The sequence below is a fragment of the Oncorhynchus clarkii genome, chromosome 24 (assembly GCF_045791955.1).
Source record: "Oncorhynchus clarkii lewisi isolate Uvic-CL-2024 chromosome 24, UVic_Ocla_1.0, whole genome shotgun sequence".
Classification (NCBI taxonomy): Eukaryota; Metazoa; Chordata; class Actinopteri; order Salmoniformes; family Salmonidae; genus Oncorhynchus; species Oncorhynchus clarkii.
In genome coordinates this window covers 38,244,995-38,254,955 of record NC_092170.1, presented here as the reverse complement: position 1 = coordinate 38,254,955, position 9,961 = coordinate 38,244,995, and the positions used below count along the sequence as shown (strand labels likewise).

Sequence of the window (9,961 nt, the reverse complement as noted above, 5' to 3'; positions counted from 1 at the left end):
GTGTTGTTATCCTGAGAGACCAAGGTAATGAACACTCAGTGCTCTAGAGTGTTGTTATCCTGAGAGACCAAGGTAATGAACACTCAGTGCTCTAGAGTGTTGTTATCCTGAGAGACCAAGGTAATGAACACTCAGTGCTCTAGTGTTGTTGTCTAGAGAGACCAAGGTAATGAACACTCAGTGCTCTAGAGTGTTGTTGTCCAGAGAGACCAAGGTAAAGGACACTCAGTGCTCTAGTGTTGTTGTCCAGAGAGACCAAGGTAATGAACACTCAGTGCTCTAGTGTTGTTGTCTAGAGAGACCAAGGTAATGAACACTCAGTGCTCTAGAGTGTTGTTGTCTAGAGAGACCAAGGTAATGAACACTCAGTGCTCTAGAGTGTTGTTGTCCAGAGAGACCAAGGTAAAGGACACTCAGTGCTCTAGTGTTGTTGTCCAGAGAGACCAAGGTAAATGACACTCAGTGCTCTAGTGTTGTTGTCCAGAGAGACCAAGAAACAGAGATCAACGAGGCGGAGAACTACTAAGACAAGGAGGTGGGGGTTGGACGGGACAAGCGGACCAATCAAGAGCGTGCGTGAGAGCATGAGTCTGTGTTCAGGTCCACAGTCTCTACCTGTTGAGGTTTCAGGGGGAAGTGATGTCAACACCATTATTAAAAAATAATTCTGATGCTACTGGATATGAATAAATGAACTGCTGTTGACAGACAGGATGGGACATTCTGAATGTGACCCATTATCCTGTGTGTGTGTCCTGTCACATGAAGCACAGGGGTCATTAAACAGTCATCATAAGAGGGTACAGGAGTGTTGTTTGAAAGAGGGAAGGGAGGGAGAGGATGGAGGTGGACGGTCAGAGTGATGTCTATGTTGTACACAGTTGGGATTGCTGTGAGGCTGACCTCTGACTCCACTGTTCTCTGTGCCAGTAGGACAGCATCATGTACCTGCCTGATAAGATATCTCCCTCCCGCAAAGCCAAGTTCCAACATGAGCCTCAGTGTCTTCCTAGATCAGCCTAACACAGTCCAGTCACACAACTCAAACCCTGGGACAAGTGTCTTCCTAGATCAGCCTTACACAGTTCAGTCACAACTCAAACCCCAGGACAAGTAAAAACAACTGTGTAGTGTATGATCAAATATACACAATATACAGCATTAGTAGGCCTACTAAAAATGTCTAGAGTGAATTATTTATGAAATGACTATTATAGTCCTAAACCCCTCAGTTTGATGTCACAGAATGTTACACATCCTGGTGGCTGCTGGGAGTTGTAGTCCAGGAGTCATGGAATCTTCTGGGAGCTTGGGGATTCCATCCAGAACTCTGAGTTTTGGCAAACAGGAGAACACACTGCAGAGAGGAGAGGGAAACGAAGGGTTAATACAGGGTCAAACATATCAACTACTCCACTACATTCTAACATGTTATCATCTTTTATCTCCTCCTCTCTCCCTCTATCCCCCTCACCTCCTCTCCCTCCCTCTATCCCCCTCACCTCCTCTCCCTCCCTCTATCCCCCTCACCTCCTCTCCCTCCCTCTATCCCCTCCTCTCCCTCCCTCTATCCCCCACACCTCCTCTCCCTCCCTCTATCCCCTCACTTCCTTTCTCCCTCTATCCCCTCACCTCCTCTCCCTCTATCCCCTCACCTCCTCTCCCTCCCTCTATCCCCCTCACCTCCTCTCCCTCCCTCTATCCCCTCACCTCCTCTCTCTATCCCCCTCACCTCTCCCTCCCTCTATCCCCTCACCTCCTCTCCCTCTCTCTATCCCCCTCACCTCCTCTCCCTCTCTCTATCCCCCTCATCTCCTCTCCCTCCCTCTATCCCCTCACCTCCTCTCCCTCTCTCTATCCCCCTCACCTCCTCTCCCTCTCTCTATCCCCCTCACCTCCTCTCCCTCCCTCTATCCCCCTCACCTCCTCTCCCTCCCTCTATCCCCTCACCTCCTCTCCCTCTCTCTATCCCCCTCACCTCCTCTCCCTCTCTCTATCCCCTCACCTCCTCTCCCTCCCTCTATCCCCTCAACTCCTCTCTCTCCCTCTATCCCCTCACCTCCTCTCCCTCCCTCTATCCCCCTCACCTCCTCTCCCTGCCTCTATCCCCTCACCTCCTCTCTCTATCCCCCTCACCTCCTCTCCCTCCCTCTATCCCCTCACCTCCTCTCCCTCTCTCTTTCCCCCTCACTTCCTCTCCCTCTCTCTATCCCCCTCACCTCCTCTCCCTCTCTCTATCCCCTCCTCTCCCTCCCTCTATCCCCTCACCTCCTCTCCCTCTCTCCTTCCCCCTCACCTCCTCTCCCTCCCTCTATCCCCTCACCTCCTCTCCCTCCCTCTATCCCCTCACCTCCTCTCCCTCCCTCTATCCCCCTCACCTCCTCTCTCTCTCCCTCCCAGTTACTCTCGGTGTATCCATTATAGCTCAGTGGGTGTATCATCACAATGTGTCCATATGGCAGAGGGAGACACATTACTAACTAGAGTGTAGAGGCCTGCTCGCCGTCCCGCCGTAGATGGATCCCCATCTGTGCAAAAGCTGACCATTCGACCCCATATGGAATCTGTTTTTCGTCAATATGGTCACACAGCACACTGAACATCCCCTGTGCCATTTCATCATGAGACAGAACAATATGTACTTGCATGTAGCATCCCTCAACATGTAGCATCCCTCAACATGTAGCATCCACCGACATGTAGCATCCCTCAACATGTAGCATCCCTCAACATGTAGCATCCACCGACATGTAGCATCCACCGACATGTAGCATCCCCCCGACATGTAGCATCCCCCTGACATGTAGCATCCCCCCGACATGTAGCATCCACCGACATGTAGCATCCCCCGACATGTAGCATCCCCCCGACATGTAGCATCCCCCCGACATGTAGCATCCCCTGACATGTAGCGAACAAAAGTCGATGCATCTCGGCCCTCACGGCTAACGTCTATTTGGAAAGCTTGAAAAACAAATGATAGTCCCACTCAACGCAAACCACATGAGATGGCGTATAACTGTAGAATGCTGTGGTAGCCATGCTGGTTAAGTGTGCCTTAAATTCTAAATAAATCACAGACAGTGTCACCAGCAAAGCACCACCACACCATCACACCTCCTCCTCCATGCTTCACGGTGGGAACAACACATGCAGAGATCATCCGTTCACCTACTCTGCGTCTCACAAAGACACCGCTGTTTTCATATCAGGCAACCCCACGTGGGGTCGCGACCCCTAGTTTAGGAACTGGATAGGTGTGAGCAATATAGGTATGGCTGCGCCTACTGTAGGTTTCAAATGAAAAGGCTAAGGGGTTGAGGCTGTTTTCATAACAGAACCTTTTTGGACCAGTCATACTGTCGCAGGATGAGAGAGGCAGGTTGTGGGGGGAGGAGCTGTGTAAGGGGGTGTCATAAGAAGGGAGGGTAAGAGGTGAGTAGAGCGAGAAGGGAGGTCTGGAGGGTGAGAATGTGGCATAAGGCGTGACACTCACAGGGGTTGTGACAATTCCGGAATCTGGACTCTGATCCACGGAGAGGGGTGTGTGTGTGTGACGATGATTTCAGAATACTGGGAGGAGTGGGATTTGGGAAAACTGCCACTGCTCATGTTCACACCTGAGGAACTGGGAGAGAAGGACAACAACACACCCGAGGAACTGGGAGAGAGGGACAACAACACACCTGAGGAACTGGGAGAGAGGGACAACAACACACCTGAGGAACTGGGAGAGAAGGACAACAACACACCAGAGGAACTGGGAGAGAAGGACAACAACACACCAGAGGAACTGGGAGAGAGGGACAACAACACACCTGAGGAACTGGGAGAGTGGGACAACAACACACCAGAGGAACTGGGAGAGAAGGACAACCACACACCTGAGGAACTGGGAGAGAAGGACAACAACACACCTGAGGAACTGGGAGAGAAGGACAACAACACACCTGAGGAACTGGGAGAGAGGGACAACAACACACCTGAGGAACTGGGAGAGAAGGACAACAACACACCTGAGGAACTGGGAGAGAAGGACAACAACACACCAGAGGAACTGGGAGAGAAGGACAACAACACACCAGAGGAACTGGGAGAGAGGGACAACAACACACCTGAGGAACTGGGAGAGAGGGACAACAACACACCAGAGGAACTGGGAGAGAAGGACAACCACACACCTGAGGAACTGGGAGAGAGGGACAACAACACACCTGAGGTACTGGGAGAGAGGGACAACAACACACCAGAGGAACTGGGAGAGAAGGACAACCACACACCTGAGGAACTGGGAGAGAAGGACAACAACACACCTGAGGAACTGGGAGAGAGGGACAACAACACACCTGAGGAACTGGGAGAGAAGGACAACAACACACCTGAGGAACTGGGAGAGAGGGACAACAACACACCTGAGGAACTGGGAGAGAGGGACAACAACACACCTGAGGAACTGGGAGAGAAGGACAACAAGGAGTTAGAGGGTGAAATATGTACATGACATGACCACAAGTATGTTGACACTTGCTCGTCAAACATCTCATTCCAAAATCATGAACATTAATACGGAGTTGGTCCCTCTAAAAGTAAAAGTTGGCAAAAATATAAACAGTAAAGTACAGATACCCCAAAAACGACTTACGTAGTACTTTGCACCACTGCAATTAGGCCTGGCTCACAGTCGGCGTTCCAATTCACCCCAAAGGTGTTCGATGAGGTTGAGGTCAGGGCTCTGCGCAAGCCAGTCAATTTCTTCCACACCGATCTCAACAAACCATTTCTGAATGGACCTCGCTTTGTGCACAGGGGCATTGTCATGCCGAAACAGGAAAGGGCCTTCCCCAAACTGTTCCCACAAAGTTGGAATTGTCTAGAATGTCATCGTATGCTGTAGCGTTCAGATTTCCCTTCACTGGAACTGAGGGGCCCAGTCCCAACCATGAAAAACAGCCCCAGACCATTATTCCTCCTCCACCAAACTTTACAGTTGACACTATGCATTTGGGCAGGTAGCGTTCTGCTGGCCTCCTCCAAACCCAGATTCCTCAGTAAGGTCATTCTACTGCCAATGTTCGTCTATGGAGATTGCATGGCTGTGTGCTCGATTTTATACAACGTCAGCAACGGGACTGGCTGAAATAGCCAAATCCACTCATTTGAAGGAGTATATATAGTGTATGAAGAAGTGAGCGAGATTGAGTGGGATGAAAGTGAGAAATGCAAAGGGAAGAGGAGAGAGAGAGAGAGAGAGAGAGAGGAGAGAGAGAGAGACAGAGAGAGAGAGAGACAGACAGAGAGAGACAGAGAGAGAGAGAGAGAGCATATATAAATTGCAACAGCTTCAGAGCCAAAATAAAATAAAAACAGTCATGTAAAACCAAGCCTTGCACATCACCATAAATGTAGATCTAACATATTCTTCTCTTCAGGCCTGTTTTTCTATCATAGGCCTAAAACCTCAGGCTCTACTGCTTCTGTAGTCCACTCCTCAAGTACCTGCGCCTTGATGAAACCCTCTGCTGTCTGGTTTCGGTTACGGTGAACTCTGCCTCACCATAACAGCGGACACACGACCAGGTGTCATGAGTTTATAAAAGCTGCATAAAAGGAACCTGGATAGTAATGTTTGTATAATTAATATTGTCTATTTTCGTGTATACTAGTAATAATTGTGGCAATTGTCTAGCCTATATAACCTATAGGCTTGTTGCATGGAAAAAAATAACCACGGACATAAGTAATACAGCCTAGGCTAATGAAAGACTACAGAAGGAAAAATCACACTCAGTCTACATGCAAACCAGTCAACACTTTTTGCTTGTTAAGTCTAAATTTGTAAAAAATCAAATAATAATAATACTAATTCAACGTCAAGCACTGCTCAACGGAAGAATAAAATGACAACATAAAAAAATGAATTGGCCATTTTACCCACCTTTCGGACATCTCCCAAAGTCTCCCAACCGAATTTCTTTGGCCTTTAGCACGGTATGAACGGAGCGCAGTAGTACAACGCTGTAGTTTCCCAGGGGGCGAAATGCCCGGTTAGTCCTGGCGTAACGACTGCTCCGGTGTCTGGACGCATACAGAGACCTGCGTCTGTGTGCGCTCGCAAAGCGGCAGAGGCAGGTCACCGGGGGCAGGTCACTCGCGTAGGTTGTGTCACCAAGTTATCTCTGTGTCGCACAGGCAGGAGGGAAATGTACAGGGGTCATTTAGATTCCAGTACATAAAGACAAAGACACTCGGTCAGGTCAGCAGAGGTGGAAATGATAAAATGCATAATGTTTAAAAGCATTCTCAGTTAGCCTGGTGTTTGTCAGACCATGAGACATCCCGAAAATCAGTATTTTAACGAAAATGTCTGTATGGTCCGAAAAACTAATTTATAGGCCATGGAAAGATGAGGCTCTCACGAGTAAGATGGTGGTCTCCGTTTTTCTCTACGACCGCACAAGCCCCACGGGACTGGTCTGAAGTCAACACCGTCGATGATGAGATAAATAGGGCCTGTGTAGATATAGAACAGACACTTTAAAACCTTGTTCCTTATTTTTTTGACTGTATTTTTGTTGCCATTTATGAATGTGTTATTCAATGCGTTTCTATGAGCTATAGTAGTCATACTATAGTAGTCAAATTCAACATTTTAATCACATAATTTTTAGATATATATTTTTTGATATATGAAAGCTTCCAAAAATTAAAAATCAAAAATGTTAAAATCCATAGTATGAAAATCTTAAAACAATTCCAGAATTTCTTGCCTGTTTGAAGTGACAAGTAGTCTAGGCCTAAGGATGATCACATATTTGTTGTACTTTTTACCCATTTTTACAGTCTTGTCCCATCGCATCAACTCCCATACGGACTTGGGAGAGGCGAAGGTCGAGAGCCATGTGTCCTCCGAAACACAACCCTGCCCAGACACACTGCTCTCTTAACCCAGAAGCCAGCCACACCAAGGAAACATCGTACAGCTGGCGACCGAAGTCAGCGTGCATGTGCCCAGTCGCCACAAGGAGTCGCTAGAGCGCGATGGGACAAGGACATCCCAGCAGGCCAAACCCTTCCTAACACGGACGACGCTGGGCCAATTTTGCGCCACCTCATGTGTCTCTGGGTCGCGGTCGGCTGCGACACAGCCCGGGATCGAACCTGGCTCTGTAGTGACGCCCCTAGCACTGATCAGTGCCTTAGACCGCTGCGCCACTCGGGAGTCCTATCACGTGTTTTGATTGAGTAGCATTCCTTTAAGAAATAAATTAGAATATTATTGATTGCTTTTAATTAAACACAAAAGTGATCGTGCTTGTTTCGTTTTATTGCATCCTTTAAATACAGAAATGAGTTTTTCTTAGTTTGAGAAAAAAAAAAACCCATTAAATATGAGAAAGATGCAGATTAATGCTCCATTCCCATAAACACAACTGCATTTGAGCTCGAAGGAAAGCAGGCTGTGCTTGAAGCGAATGAAGGACTTTCCCACTTTTATTCTGGCGCCTCCAACAACCTTTGATTCAATTAACTGTGGGGTCGTGTGCACGCTGATCAATCACGTTCTGGGACAGGACGTGCTGCGCTGTACAGCGGTGCTCACTATTGGACCTGAATACCAAATGAATGGATCTTCGGGAAGAACGCTGTTCTACATCCCACTCACCCCGTGACTGAGTGGCTCGTCCATCTCGGACATTGACTTCTCAATAGCACATGTAAATAGTATGAAGTGGCTTCTGTAATTATATTATACTGCCTACATTGTTCTGTAATTAAATTATACTGCCTACATTGTCGTGTAATTATATTATACTGCCTACATTGTTCTGTAATTATATAATACTGCCTACATTGTCGTGTAATTATATTATACTGCCTACATTGTTCTGTAATTATACTGTCTACATTGTTCTGTAATAATATTATACTGCCTACATTGTTCTGTAATTATATTATACTGCCTACATTGTTCTGTAATTATATTATACTGCCTACATTGTTCTGTAATTATATTATACTGCCTACATTGTTCTGTAATTATATTATACTGCCTACATTGTTCTGTAATTATATTATACTGCCTACATTGTTCTGTAATTATATTATACTGCCTACATTGTTCTGTAATTATATTATACTGTCTACATTGTCATGTAATTATATTATACTGCCTACATTGTTCTGTAATTATATTATACTGCCTACATTGTTCTGTAATGATATTATACTGCCTACATTGTCATGTAATTATATTATACTGCCTACATTGTTCTGTAATTATATTATACTGCCTACATTGTATGATAATGCTGCCAGCATGGTTCTGTAGTGATATGATAATGCTGCCAGCATGGTTCTGTAGTGATATGATAATGTTGACAACATGGTTCTGTAGTGATATGATAATGTTGACAACATGGTTCTGTAGTGATATGATAATGCTGCCAGCATGGTTCTGTAGCGATATGATAATGTTGCCAACATGGTTCTGTAGTGATATGATAATGTTGCCAACATGGTTCTGTAGTGATATGATAATGTTGCCAACATGGTTCTGTAGTGATATGATAATGCTGCCAGCATGGTTCTGTAGTGATATGATAATGTTGCCAACATGGTTCTGTAGTGATATGATGTTGCCAACATGGTTCTGTAGTGATATGATAATGCTGCCAGCATGGTTCTGTAGTGATATGATAATGTTGCCAACATGGTTCCGTAGTGATATGATAATGCTGCCAGCATGGTTCTGTAGTGATTTGATAATGTTGACAACATGGTTCTGTAGTGATATGATAATGTTGCCAACATGGTTCTGTATTGATATGATAATGCTGCCAGCATGGTTCTGTAGTGATTTGATAATGTTGCCAGCATGGTTCTGTAGTGATATGATAATGTTGCCAACATGGTTCTGTAATGATATGATAATGCTGCCAGCATGGTTCTGTAGTGATATGATAATGCTGCCAACATGGTTCTGTAGTGATTTGATAATGCTGCCAGCATGGTTCTGTAGTGATTTGATAATGCCTACAGCTTCCTTTCCATAATCTGCAATGATGAGAGGAAGCCTCTGAGCTGCAGCCTCCTTCCCTAGTCTTGTCTGTCCTCAAGTGTGCCATTGACTACTTCTGTGATCAGATCTCTCCCCCCTTCCATGCCAAATGATGGTCCTATACTTGCCCCCAAAAATAATATTGCTCAGATTTGGTATAGGCCTACTCTGTTCTTGCTGCTGTGAGGTATAGTGATGCATCCAGAGGGCTTATCAAGGTCATTTCCAGTCTTAACGTGACAATACTGTTATATGGCCTTTTACCTCAGAGGGTCATCATTAGAGTAGAGTGTAGAGTAATCACAATGCTACTGCACAGGTATAAGAGCAATTTAATATAAAGTAGTGTTACCAAATACAATTCAATACAATTATATACAAAAAGACAGTAGACAATTGTAACTGGAACACGTTGATATTTAATTGTCAAGTAAAAGAGTAAATACAGCTGGTGTTATAATTTCTCCCTGTTTCATCGCCGTCTCCACACACCTCTTAGCAACCTGTTCACCTACCTGCAAAAAAACACCTCCACTAAAATCAACAACTCATAAGGCATATTAGTTCATCAGGATTGTAACCAAGTACTTTTAGCATAAAAATAAAAAAAAGAAAGAGGAACCAAGATAGAATTACTAAGATTCTGTGTGATTAAATACATAAATTATCTGCACATGTTTTTGTTGTTGTTGTTGTTGTTGTTGCAATAAATATCTAGTCTGGTATCTAAGACAGTAGTTAATGTACAAGGATATGATGGTGGTGGTTTGGGAGACACACCTTAAAACGACAGTGTGTGTGTGTGTGTGAGGCTAGTGAATTTAAAGGAGCAGTGCATGGATATATCATTTATTTCTACTGATCCAACAGATAAAAGAAAACGTTACTTTTCTTTAATATTTT

At 45.4% G+C, this 9,961-nt stretch overlaps 1 protein-coding gene across 1 annotated transcript in view; it reads right to left on the bottom strand.

Moving 5' to 3' along the window:
- Positions 1–9,375: 9,375 nt before the first annotated feature.
- Positions 9,376–9,961, bottom strand: part of LOC139383054 (neuroserpin-like) — a 49,876-nt gene continuing 49,290 nt past the window's right edge. The window contains exon 9 of the mRNA XM_071127357.1: positions 9,376–9,961. This exon is cut by the window's right edge and continues 1,519 nt beyond it. The gene's annotated coding sequence lies outside the window, so the exon portion shown is untranslated.